Raw genomic sequence first — 11,332 nt, forward strand, 5'->3', positions numbered from 1 at the left:
ATGATAGACTCCCTTTAATAGAATGTTACATCATTTTATAGAGGATGTGTGTGTCCAAGAGCTTCAGACTACACCATCAACTGGCAGCTACATTTACCATTGTTATTAGAGATGGCCAAACCAATTCATCTCGAACTGACATCAACCCAAATATTCCAATGGTTAGTTTTTTGAAAGAAACAAATAAATGTCAAACTAAAATAGCTGTCACCACATGTAATACACAGTAAAAAAGCAGAAGAGACATGTGTCTTGTAAGTCAGTGTGATGTTCTACTAACACCTAACATGAGCTGACAGCCTCTCAACAAATAGTCAGTGGTAGGTGCACACCTCACAGTGCTGATACAGATATAAGGTTGCGCGGGTTGGGACACAAGACATATCAGTGATGGTGGAAGTTAGAGCTGGATGTGTTATTCATCACTGCATGATACAGAGCACTGAGGAATACATCTAAGAGTAGGAGAATTATAACACAGTTTAGTCAGATTTAGTCAACCATAGATAGGAGTGAGGGAGAATATCTTTATCACATTATTTCATTCCATACCACCACTCATATTGCCACAGCTATAACCACTGCTACTACTGAGCAAGGAATGTCATGAAGCCTGGTCCATCACATTCCACCATACCACAGTATTGGCACCACAGTGTTGGCATGAAAAATCCCAAACCACTTTGATTTCATAAATGGATGAAAATAGATAGATAGATAGATAGATAGATAGATAGATAGATAGATAGATAGATAGATGTGTTTGGGTCCATGGTCTTTGTTGACAATTTGCCTGTTCCCAACCCCTTCAGCACTCATTCATGGATTGGCTGACCTGCTGGTGTGTGGGCCAAAGGTCAGGAAGACCAGGGACCCAACTTGAGGCTATATGCTGGATTCCTGGCCGAACAGACAGGTAAGTATGTACAGGTAAGCCTCCAAGATCATATAGGACTGTTTTGCTAGTCAATTTCCAGACATTCCCAGACAAGCAAAAAGTATACATATGGTTTGGTGAAGAAGTGGTGAAACACAGGATCCAGTGCAAAAAGAACTTCATCAGAAGTTATGTTGAGTGTCTATTGTGAAACAGTTAAAGGAGATAGCATGTTACAATTGTCTACTGGAAATTCTTGTAGATAGCCATTTGACCGTGTCGCAACATATTACATCTGATGAAGTGTAGTTCCATCTGACAAGGTGTGTTAGTTTGCAGAACAATAGGTACTGGCAGTACAATAGGTACTTGCTGATGGAACGTTACAGCAGTGTTGGGGATGGTGACTTTCTGGGTGTGACTTTTCACTATTGGGGTGTAACTTCATGTTACTGAGGACATAGTTTTCTCTGAAAGAGGTCTGTGCTTTTGATTCAGCACTATATGGTGCATGATGGGGCCCACATGGATCAGTGTCTGCCCTTATAGCATCCTTCAGGGCATATAAGCGGTGGCATTGTCTAACACTGTATAGCAGCAGAGTTTCTCTAGCAAGGAATGACTAAACAGATGCTCAGAGTACATACACATTTCCCTCATAGAACCTGCATTGAATTTGATGTAATTTGTAACACATTCTCACTTCTAATTACATTTTACACCTTTGTTTTACTTTTATAGAGTTATAATCTAATGGACGCCAAGATAAAAGCTAAATCAGTCCCCTCAGATTACCAACCTCCCCCAGCAGTAATGAGGGACGACTCCAGGTTGCAGAGTCGTTACAGAAGTGTAAAGAGAGATTTGGTCTTGAAGTGACTTTAACATCTGCTACAGAATGGTGTTGAAGATATTAGAACAATGTCAATTATACTGACAGTATTTTGGCACATGTAGATATGGCAGTGATTTTGATCTCTGCATGAAAGAAAGTAGTATGAGTAGGACGAGGACAGAATGGGAATGTCTGAAGGAACAGAAAAGAATAATGACGAGAAGAGCAGGCAAAATAGTTCAGTGACAGAGGAGATTAAAATTTTAGAATAGAGATGTAGTGAGGCGAGGCAGAGGGTCCAAACAGAGTAGAAGAGTGAGGTGAGCGAGAGGGTGCAAATAGAGTGCAAGAGTGAGGTGAGTGAATGAGTGCTGATAGAGTGCAAAAGTGAGATGAGCGAGAGGATCCAAATAGAGTGCAAGAGTGAAGCAAGCAAAAGGGTGCAAATACAGTGCAAGAGTGAGGTGAGCGAGAGGGTGCAAATAGAGTGCAAGAGTGAGGTGAGTGACAGGGTCCAAATAGAGTGCAATAGTGAGATGAGTGAATGAGTGCTAATGGAGTGCAAGAGTGAGATGAGCGAGAGGATCCAAATAGAGTGCAAAAGTGAGATGAGCGAGAGGGTTCAAATAGAGTAGAAGAGTGAGGTGAGTGAGAAGGGGCAAATAGAGTGCAAGAGTGAGGTGAGTGACAGGGTCCAAATAGAGTGCAATAGTGAGATGAGTGAATGAGTGCTAATAGAGTGCAACAGTGAGATGAGCGAGAGAATCCAAATAGAGTGCAAGAGTGAAGCAAGCAAAAGGGTGCAAATAGAGTGCAAGAGTAAGGTGAGCGAGAGGGTCCAAATACAGTGGAAGAGTGAAGTAAGCCAGAGGGTCCAAGTAGAGTAAAAGAGTGAGGCAGAATGGAATGAATGGAGTAGAAGAATAAGGTGAGCCAGATGGTCCAAAAGGAGTGAAAGAGTGAAGTGAGGCAGGGTGGAGTGAATGCGATGGAAAAGTAAAGCGAGGCAGAGGGGAGGAAATAGAGGGAGGCGAGGCAGAAGGTCCAAATAGAGTGAAAGAGTGAGGTGAGGTGAGGCAGAATGGAGTGAATAGACTGGAAAAGTGAGATGGGGCAGAGGTTAGCAAATAGAATGAAAAAATAAGGTGAGATGGTGGAGAATAGAGTGGAAGAGCGAGGCAAGGTAGAGGGTCCAAATATGGACAATGGAAGAGTTTGGCAAGGCAGAGAGGAGTGAATAGAGTGGAAGAGCAAGGTGAGGCAAAGAATAAAGTGAATAGAGAAGGGAGGTGAGGCAGAAGGGATCAAATATGGCGGGAAAAGTGACACGAGGCGCAAGGGAGAATAGAGTGAAATAGCAAAGCAAAGTGAGGCAAATAAATTGGAAGATTGTGGGGAAGCAAAACAGGATGGATATAGTGGAAGAGCAAAACAAGGCAGGTGGAGAGAATAGAGTGGAAGAGCAAGTTTACAAGGTGGGTTAATAGAGTGGAAGAGTAAGGCAAAGCAGAGGGGCCAAACAGAGTGCAAGACTGAGGTGAGGCAAAGAAGTGGAATAGCAAGGCAAATGAGGGGAAAATAGAGTGGAAGACGAAAGCAGAGAGGGGAATTGAGTGGAAGAGCAAGGTGAGGCAGAGGGGCACAGAACAGTGGAATAAGATGGATGACTATGGGCAAAGTAGATTGGAGAACTGGTGGTGTAATTGGTGCCCCTTGTGATCGCTCACAGACACTGAGGGACAATGGTAATATGGCATTCACCTAGCTACAGCTGACGTTCTCCCTATCAGCATCTGTCCAATTACTTTGCCCCCATGCAGGACGCCTCACGGCAGAGGAAGGAACTCTGGATGTATCTTTACTGCAAAGTTATTTACTATGTTGATGTCCTTATTACAGCAGACAAGATAACACAACCAGTGGAACATTGCAACAGTGGAAACAATGAACAGATCTCTCGGTCTCAGCAACAGATACTGAACTTCCGCTGTCAAAGGGAATTTAATGCCTTCCTCCAGTAAACTCTTATCACTGCCCTGTAAGGTGTTGATGGTGCTTCGACTCCAGGAACCAGTTGACATCTTGGTATAGGGATCCCTTCCTCCTCAAGCTATTCAGGGTTCTCATTCTGGCCACTCCTTATGCTATCCTCTTAGTAACAAATTGCTGCCCTTCAAGCAGGCTCTTTACAGGAACTAGCACTTTAAATAATACACTATTTCTTGCTCTGGGTTAAGCCACTACAGATATCATTGGGCTGCACTACAAGAGAATAACACACAACTTATCCTGCGGTGCAACTCCTAGCTGCAGCCCAGTTTCTCCTAGCAAGAGCCTATTGGACATTGGATCAGCTTCCAGAAACTTCCAGATCACTGACTGTATTATCCCACAAGGCTATATATACTATATACACTATATATTATTTGTACACATTGATTTATAAATAATTGTAGGTTTAAATAAAAATAAGTAAAAATGCAATCCTAATTTGATGAGAAAACATTCACATAACAGGACAAAGGAAAATGTTATAACTTTCTCAATGTTGAGTAAAGTGTCCTCCATATGACCTAGTGTAAATTCCCGAGTAAGGTGTGTAGAGGGGGGAGTTCATTAGTTATACAGGCTCCAAAGGACAGACATTACACTCCGTATTCTTTGCTTCTTGAACTTCTCCTCCTTTATGGCTTTGGTATAATCTTTACCAGTTTAGAGGGAGCGGGGGTGGGGGGCTACTAAGAGGACATACACCATATGGACAAAAATATTGGGAAAACTTTATAACATCCATTCTAAATCTATGGGCTTTAATATTAATTTGATGCCCCTTTACAGTTAAAACAAATTCTACTCTTTTGGGCAGATTTCGGAGTGTCTTTATGTGGGAATTATTGCCTATTTATCCAGAAGACCATCTGTGAAGTCAGACACTGATGTTGGATGAGAGAAATTGGCTTGCAGTCTCCATACTAGTTTATGATAAAGGTATTCATTGGGGTTGAGGTCAGGGCTCTGTGTGGGTCCATCAAGTTCTTTCACACCAAACACCCAACCATGCATTTCTGGACCTTGCTTTGGGCACTGTCATGCAGCAGACTGGGACTTCCTCCAACTATAGTAAGCATACAACTATCCAAAATGTCTAGATCTTGGTATGGAAAATTAAAGAGGACCTTTCATGTCCTTGGAAATGGATGGTATTATATACCGCTACAAAGTTGACTTTGCTGTTATGTGCCCTGTTGGTCAGAGATATTGGTGCCGTTAATTTTAACAATGATATCCCTCCACTGTTAGCAGGGTGGGCCTTAGAGCCGAGGCATACTATCAGCTTTCTACTGCCCTTTTCCAAGGACATGAGAGGTCCTCTTTAACACTCAGGACTCCGCCAATTTCCAATTTTGCGTTTCTAGTTTTTCCTCTCTGCATTCCACGAGACAGAAAAGTTTTATTTTTTCAATTGTAGAGATTTTTTGCAGGACAAATTGGCAGCATTTAATATTTTGTAAAATTTACTGGGTTTCTTTTTTACAGCTTTCACTGTGTGGACATACTATAACGTTACGTTACCTATGACGTTACCTGTGTTCTCCAGGTAAGTATGGTCACTTATACTATGCATGATGCCCCATTATTGGCTTCTATACACAATATGATGCCTCATAGCACCAGAAGCAGCTGCCACAGGGCCCGGGACATTAGGGACCCAGTGACAGCCGCTACCGCTGCTATCATTATTCTCGGAGGTCTTATAATGATGAAGCTGCAGCAACGACTGACACACAAGAGCTGCAGGTCTGGCTCCTCTCAGCGCTTCAGGACGCTCCCCCTCTCTCCCCCCCTTCCTTCTCCCCCCCTTCCTTTCTCTGCCTGTCCTCTGCCCACCAATGAGAGGGCTGAGGAGAGCCCAGGAGGCGGGTCTTATCCCTGCCGAGCTGCTCACAAGAGAAGAAGAAGCTGCTCCAGGAAAATGAAACTAAAGAAAGAAAACACAGGTACATACTGGGGTTACTATACTTATTAATATCAGGCATTTGGGGTGATTACTTTTGTTTTAGTAACTCCATGTGCCTCATATTAATAGCAGTTAACCCTATCATGTCCCTCACATTAACCCCTGTGTGCCTCACCATAAGAGTTACTGATATGTGAGACATATGGGGGTAATAATAATGAAGATACTTTATTATTACCTCCATGTCTCTCACATATCAGTAACTCTTATGTGAGGTACACAAGGGTTAATGTGAGGGACATGATGGGGTTAACTTCTATTAATATGAGGCACATGAAGTTACTAAATTGTAATGCACATGACCAGATTTTTTATCCACAATTGTCCTGGTATAGCGGTCAGCGGTGACGTGACAGTATTTAGTCCTGTAGGGGCCACTATGGGACATAATACTGTGTGCAGTGGCCACTATTGGGTATAATACTGTGTGCAGGGGCCTCTAAGGGACATAATACTGTGTGCAGGGGCCACTATGGGGCATAATACTGTGTGCAGGGTCCACTATTGGTCAAAATAGAGCGCGCAGGGATGCATAGGAGGGACTCTGTCGAGATCTTCGGTGTCGGGGGGGGCCCCATGTCAAAAGTTCGCCACGGGGCCCCACCATTCCTAGTTACGCCACTGCCCTATACACAGTAAGATGCCTTATTGTTGCTCTTATACACAGTATGACTCTCCATCATCATGCTGTATATAGGGACAACAATAGTCATCATACAGTGTATAGGGTCCAACAATGGGGTATAACACTGCTCATATTGTGTATAAGAGCAACAATGGGACATCATAGTGTACGTATGGGGCAACAATAGAGCATCATACTGTGTATAAGGGTAAACAAGGCAGCATTTTATTGTGTATAGGGTGTAACAATGAGGCATCATATTGTGTAAAGAAGGCAACAATGGGGCATCATACTGTGTACAGGGGCCAATAATGGAGCACCATACTTTGTTGAGTGGCAATAATGGGGCAACATCTTGTTTATAGGGACAACAATGGGGCATTACCCTATGTATAGTGGCCTGGCATTCTATGCACAAAATAGGGCAATATGCCACACTATTGTGACAATATTTACCTGCACAGACCATCCAATGTACATATTTGGCCAAGTTCACATGGCTATAATACTAAGATACACAACACTCTATTACAGCTTCAAGTCCTGTTGTTATGACTTTTATATAGGGTTATCAACCTACAGCACACCACCCTGGCCTAGGGGATCTGAGTCCTAGGTGGTATGATTCATACGGTATACTATCTATGGCATTGTTTATTAAAGTTTCCATAATAGACTACCGGCTGTCATGGAAATCAATTGTCACCCTGTGATGAAGCTCAGAGAGTTACACTCAGAAGCAATATGATGGTGCCCAAATGACACTACTGTTAAAATACTGTTGTTCTTGCAACTTACCACGACATCTAAAGGGTTAATAGTCACGATTGATTGACAGGTTTTATTTGTAGATGGTAGCAGTGGGTGCTGGTTGTGTTATACATCTGGCATATGCTGTATATAGAGGACTCTCCATACTCCCCTTCACACAAAAGGATGTAATATTTATATGATTTTGTGGGAATGGGATAAGATTTCCCTTTACGGGAGCTACGAGGTCTAAGCCAACCCTTGAACAACAACCCAATAGCATTTTCCCTCCTCTGGACTTCACAATTGGCACAATGCAGTCAAGTAGCTTACATTCCCCTGGCATTTCCCAAACCCAGACTCATCCATGAGGCGTCTCCAGATCCAGTGGTGTTGGGCTTTACACTACTCCATCCCACACTTGGTAATGCTCAACCATGTAATCTGATATTAATGTTAGAGGAGATATGGAACGTTGTAGTTGTTGAGCCAGGAGAACCTTAGAGACTTTTATGCACTATGTGTCTCAGCACTTGGCAACTCCACTCTATAACTTTCCATTGTCCAGCACTTCATGTCTGAGTTTCTGTGGTTCCCTATACACTTAGGCTTTATGCACACAATAGTAATGTATTAGATGAATCCAACAGCCATTAGAAACTGGATTTACAAGCCTGAACAGTATGTTGGGAGTGGGACTATATAGATAACTAAGAGTTTCTGCCTCCCAGCGACATTCTGTCTCATACTGTAATCTTCTCTTGGGTATCTGATTGTTATACTCTGGGGTATGAAGAGAAAGTATAATAGTGCTTTGTAGGTGGCAAATCCCCCAAATTTTGGTTTTGTTACAAATCGTATCGCTCCATCTCTAATTATATATTCAATTAAATGGCACCAGGACAGTATGTCACTCTTTACTGTAGCCTAACCAAAGAGATAAGAGGACATCCAAACGGTAGGCCAAAAAGCCACTAGCCTGTCACAGTTTATAGGTCATTGTATTTTTGATAGCTGTTTACCGCAGTTTACAGATATTATACAGCAGCTTCACAGTACGGTAGTTTTACAGAACACAGGTATTGACCTTTTCAGGTATTGTTTTAGCCAGAGACGTGCAGAAACACAACAGCGTTCCTGTTTGCACAAGGGTTTTGATCAGCTCACATGGGTCCTGCGACTCCAGGTTACCACTGTAACTAGCCCTGCTGACTTCTGGGAAAAGCCTGGGTTTTTCTACGGTCATTCCTCACTGACAGATATCCACTCTGAAAGCACTAAAGTCTGGCCCAGACGCCTGAAAGGTGCAGGAAAATTGTTAATATAGTCGGCATGATGGTAATATACACAGTGCAACAAGTCATCAGAATTCACATTAGCAAACCTTTACCCTCGTTCACATCCGCGTTTGGTAATCCGTTCAGGTAGTCCACATGGGAACCCCCCCCCCGAACGGACTACCAAACGCATTTGCAAGCGCTGTGCAGTAAAAGCACACGGACCCCATAGGCTATAATAGACTATGTAGCCATTCTTGGCTTTAGCTAAAAAAAACCCACAACAAAATCTACAACCAAAAAAGCTGTGTTTCCGCAACGTGGGGCCTTAGCCTAAATCTCATCTACACCTTGCCAAAAAAAAAAAAAAAAGAAAACAATGCAGAAAAAATGTAGCATGTATATTTTAGCAGCAGCAGAGAAAAATGCAATAAAAAATGCCGCAGGCAAATCGCGGCGTTTCCGGCCCATGGGGCCCCAGCTTAAAGTAGTAAAGAATTTATCCACCCATTACTCCATTTTTTGAGCTGAAACGTTGCATCCATGTACTATTGGTAGATAACTTCTTCTTGACATTACTTGTGTGGCGCTTCCACTATGGAATGTATAAAAATAGCTCAAATATGGCAGATTTGTTGCAGAAATGTGTATATATATGTGCAAACTCCAATCTGATGAATGGGACAGTCACAGAAATTTCTGCAACAAATCTGCTGCATACCGTAAGAACTTACCCCAACACTGTATTCAGATGGCCATAATGCTTCCATATTATATGGTCTGTATTATGCAATGTGTGAATAGGGTCTCACTCTTCATAGTCCTCTATAGACCTATCCCATAATCCAAAGGTAATTCCCATGCAGCTGGTATAATTCATCACTTACAGCAGTGATTCACCACAGTAAACCAGTTTAACATCAGGTTAGTGTGACTTTAAATTTTTCTGTTTTCTTACGACTTACAGTCCATCACCCTCCAATAATATACAAACCACAGCGATTGTTTCTTTAATTATTAAGAGAATTCTGGAAAGTGATACATCAGGTGACATCATTAAAACACAATTTGTATAGCACATCTGCTCAATGAGTTAGTGCGGCACTGAATCACCAAGCCAAGTATGAAATCACCCAACACAGACAGTTCTACAGCGGCCAGATGTTACTTCATGGAGAGCCGATTTCATGATTTGGATAGAAAAAAAATTACAGCTGTCATGTATATTTTCGCTCAATGATTAACCATTTTATAATTTCTTTGTGGATATTAAACCAAAAAGATCGAAATGTAGAAAAATACACGTTTCACTTTAATCTGCTTAATACTACAGTCAGCATATTACATCAAACAGAGCAATTTTAGGGGAATCTGCAGCAACAAAATGACCATTGAACCATCGCCAGTACCTTGTAGTGTACAGACTGATAAACACCCTCATACCTTTCATTGTGTAAATAGTAGCCCCATACTTTTGCAATTTGCAAATTACTACCAGGTGCAATGGGGATGTTTCTTAGTGTGTAGGGGACCCATTTCCATCCCTGCTGAAAACCCCACACAATGCCATGCACTGTACAGTTAATAGACACTTCCTTCCATGTCCAGGTTCTGAAGGTTCGCAAGTGTTCCCTGTCCTGTCCTAGAAATGGAAGGAGGTATCCATCAACTATGCGATGCTGGGTGGAGTTGTTGGGGAATAAGGATACATTAAAGACACTTATGGTTGCTCTGATTCACTCTCGCTTTGACTACTGTAATTCCTTACTAATCGGTCTTCCCCCTCACTAAACTCTCCCCTTTACAATCTAATCTGAATGCAGCGGCCAGGCTCATCTATCAGTCTAGACACTACAGCGATGCCTCTGGTCTGTGCCAGTCACTACATTGGCTGCCTATTCATTATAGAATACAATATAAAGTTATCACTCTCATCCACAAGGCTCTCCATAATGCCGCACCCCCATACATTTGCTCCCTCATCTCTGTTTACCGCCCAACCCGTGCTCTCCGCTCACTCAATGACCTAACACTTACATCCTCTATTATCAGAACCTCCCACGCTCGTATACAAGACTTCTCCCGAGCTGCACCACTTCTCTGGAATGCTCTACCCCGGACAATCAGATTAACTCCCAATTTCTACAGCTTCAAGCGCAAACTAAAGACACATCTATTCAGACAGGCCTATCTATTTCTAATGTAAACCCTTCTGTACTGTAACTAGAATCCCTAAAATTAACCCTCCCCTGTTCCAGCTTCCACATTACCCCACATGATATGATGCCATTTCATATTAACTTTATATGTCCAGGCATAATCTACATGTAAAAGGACACAACTGGTGACTGCTCATACAGTTATGTTTGAGTAATGACAGTAACCTCTATTACAAAATTATCTGACCATTGTATAAGCAATGCCGCCCCTGCTACCTCTTGTGTCACCCCCTCTACCTCATAGATTGTAAGCTCTGCGAGCAGGGCCCTCAGTTCCATTGTGTGAAGTGACTATTTCTTTGTAATGTCTCTTTCTGTCTGTACTTGAACCCTACAAATTGTACAGCGCTGCAGAATATGTTGGCGCTACATAAATAAAATTTATCATTATTATTAGTATGTTCCCTAATTTGGTACTCATTTTAACACAGATCCTGCCTCAAAATCAGTGCCAAATCAGTCCTGAATATGCCTCCCATTGTTTTTAAAAATAGGGACCCTGCTTGATCTTCCTGCAGGTGCAAGACACTGAGGTGACACAGAACTGAGGGTACAAGTAGGAGGAGATATTTATACGAAGACTGGGGAATAGGTGAGGTAGACCATGGACAAGGAAGAAGCCAAAGATGTCCTTATAGCAAACTTTACAGAGAAGACTTATTGGTGGAAGAAATCATTGTGGTGGTCTGGGCCAGACAGAGAAGAAAAGGGAGAAAATGAACATCTTAGAG

Source organism: Leptodactylus fuscus, chromosome 7, assembly GCF_031893055.1.
Source record: "Leptodactylus fuscus isolate aLepFus1 chromosome 7, aLepFus1.hap2, whole genome shotgun sequence".
Classification (NCBI taxonomy): Eukaryota; Metazoa; Chordata; class Amphibia; order Anura; family Leptodactylidae; genus Leptodactylus; species Leptodactylus fuscus.